Raw genomic sequence first — 2,914 nt, 5'->3', positions numbered from 1 at the left:
GGAGCAGGCGGCGTGGTCTGGTCTTTGCTGTCTGGGAACCTCTGCACATCCTGGTTCCTGCAGCCCCTGGTCGGTTCTCCCTTGCAGGCACCGCATCCCTGTGCCTCTCTGCTCTTCTCCACCCAAGGCCACAGCCCCCCTCTCAGACTCGATGTGCCTAATGGGATTTCCTAGTTTCGATAATGTTTGTGTAAAATGTGAAATTCTTTCCGAACAGAAGCTTGCCTGCAGCCGTCATTAGGCCATGCCGTGGGGAGCAGCCAGCGAGAGGCCAGCTGGGTCTGTTTCAGGGTGTTCTGGATCACAGGAACCTCCCTGCATTGGTGTGTGCCGGCTCTCCTCTTCCCTCAATCTGCTGGCTCCACCTCTAAAGGAGGGTAAATGTGGTTTACTTGATTCACAAGATCGATGTTTGGCTTGTATTCAACCTGGCATCTACCGTCACCCCCAGGTCCTTTTTGGCAGGGTCACTATACAGCTCCTAGCCCCAAGAGCTTTGTACTGGTCCCTCTGGAAGCTCTTGCTCCTCCTGACGTTTCCCATCCGCCTCACATCCTACCGACCAGAGGTGCTGGCTGAGCCGTGCTCTGCATTCTGGACCTCAGTGCCAGCGTTTCCTGCAGACATGGTTGCCTTGGCAGTGCACCAGGTTGTGCAGGCCAGGTCCTCTTCCTGGAAGCAGTGGGTCTGCAGCATTCAGGTCCTCAGAGGAGGAAAAGCAGACGTCTCGGCTTTGGGAAACAGTGGAGCTGGTTGCTGCTGTCTTGCACGGTTATCTGAGCCTAGCAGCTAATGTGTGTGCAGGCTCTCCATGACACCAGCCAGCAGCTGGTGAGCCTCCTCTTCCCACCCTTGACACCAGCCATGTTGTGACCAGGGATGGTGGCTCCTACTACACCCTTCCCCACAGGGTTTTATCAGTTTTTATTCTCATACTCCACTCTTTGTATTTCACTTTACAGGGAGAGATAGCAGGCAGTGTCCTTCCTGCACAGTACTGCTCCGATCCTTCCAGCACAGCACAGAGCTGTCTCTTCCAGCCTAAAAATACTAAAGTACTTCAGTGGAAAAACACAAGAACGAGGCCAAACCATGAACACATGTGCCCAAACCTCTGCTTCTCCAGGAGAGAGTAAGGCATAACCAAAGGAGCTGCTTGTCAGACTGTAACCCAGAACGTACAACCCTCTGACTGTTATTATAAGCAACCCCATCCCAGAGCTGCTTGAGTATTGCAGACCCGTCATTTTGCAGGCAGGCTTCTCCTTAGAGCCTGCTATTAGATCTGCACATTTTTTCCACAGTGATTTACTTTCTCCAATGCTCAGCTCCTCCAGTTTCTCCATGGTACCAGAACTTGTGAAGTCAGCAGGGGATGTAAGGCAGGTCTGGTAACAAGGGCATCAGCTGGATGGAAAAGCCAAGCTGTGGGCAATGGATTGGTGTTGGCCATCTCCCAAGTCAGTTAAGCAGCAGTGTTGTGCAGTCATCTTAAAATCACCACCTCGCCATTGCACAATGTGTGTTGGAGCGTCAGGTAAAGTTTAGGCTGGAAGGGGCTTGGGAGGTCTGTGGTCCAACCCTGGCTCCATGCAGGGCTGGTGGCAAAGCTACAGCAGGTAGCTCAGAGCCTTGTCTAGTTGGGCTTGGAAAGTCCCTGAGGGTGGAGCTGTCACCCTGTCCCTGAGCCACACCATGGCTGCACCACTCTTGCACAGAATGATTTTCTCCTTATGCCCAGCAAGAATTTCCCCTGGCACAGGTTGTCCCTGTTGCCTCTTGTCCTTCCAGGTGTGTCTCTGAGAAGAGTTGGGCTCTGGTTTCTCTGTGCCGCCCTGTAGGTTACTCCCCTCTTTGCCTTGTCTTCCTAAAGCTGGTTCTCTCTGCTCTCTCTCTCTCTGTGTGTGTCTTGTTCTGGGGAGCCCCAAATTGGAGCTAGTACCCAGTTGTCTCTCACAGGTACCAAGTTAAGAGGAATAATCATTTCCTTAAACCTGCCAGCTTCATGTTCTCCATTGCAGCAAGAGCACTGTTGACTCATGGGCAACCTTGCATGATTTTTCATTCTGCTCTATTTCTGGAGCACTTCTGACGCCCTCGTGTGATGTTTTCACGATGGCCTATATAGGCACAAGCAGTGGGAAGCTAGTGAATGGGAGCCCAGCTTCTCGCCTCCCACTCGGCCCCAGCAAGCACAAAGCGTGGCAGAGGCTTTGGCCATGCTCACGTTTTCACAGAGAACAGCGGGAAGGCAAATGCAGCAGAATTCAGGAGTTCAGTCTGATTGCATCTGGGTACACGCATTTTGGAGACACATCACTCCATTCTTTGCTCCTTCCTGCTCCTGTCCATCCGTCCAGGCATTCATCTCACCTGGATACGATCAGACTGAACACCTCTGCTGAATTCTCCTGTGTTTGCCTTCCTGTTCTTTGCATGTGAAGCAGCCATCCTTGCTCCCTGCTGTTGCTGGAAGCCTCCTCTGCCTGTTGATGGAGGGACCTCCAGAGGGGTGGATGCCAGCCCTGGTCCTGGTCTGCCCCGCTGTGCTGGCTGGTGAAGTCGTGCAGAAGTTGGTAGGCTGATGGGATGCAAGCTGGCCAGGGCCGTGCAGCGAGTGGCTGGTGACGGAGTCGGGATCAGTCGGCAGCCGGGGTGGATAATGAGGAACAGATTTGCGCTGGGCAGCGGTTCCCATGCTGCGTTCCAGGGCAAAGCGGCCAGGATGGGAGAGCCTTTGTGCTTCGTGCTGCACCTCTCTGCTGTGTCTCGAGCCAGCCCCTCGTCTCGCCCGTGTCTCCTTGCCGTCTGCAGGCAGTGAGCGTCCCCAGGCTCCCCACGGAGCTGGGGACCCTCTCCAGCAGCTGTGCCACCCACCAAGCTGCAGGGCTGGCCAGGAGGCTTTCCCCGCACC

This window comes from Platalea leucorodia (assembly GCF_965183815.1).
Source record: "Platalea leucorodia genome assembly, chromosome: 8".
NCBI classification, from domain to species: Eukaryota; Metazoa; Chordata; class Aves; order Pelecaniformes; family Threskiornithidae; genus Platalea; species Platalea leucorodia.
The sequence above is the reverse complement of the archived record's forward strand: the minus strand, read 5'-3'. Positions refer to the sequence as shown.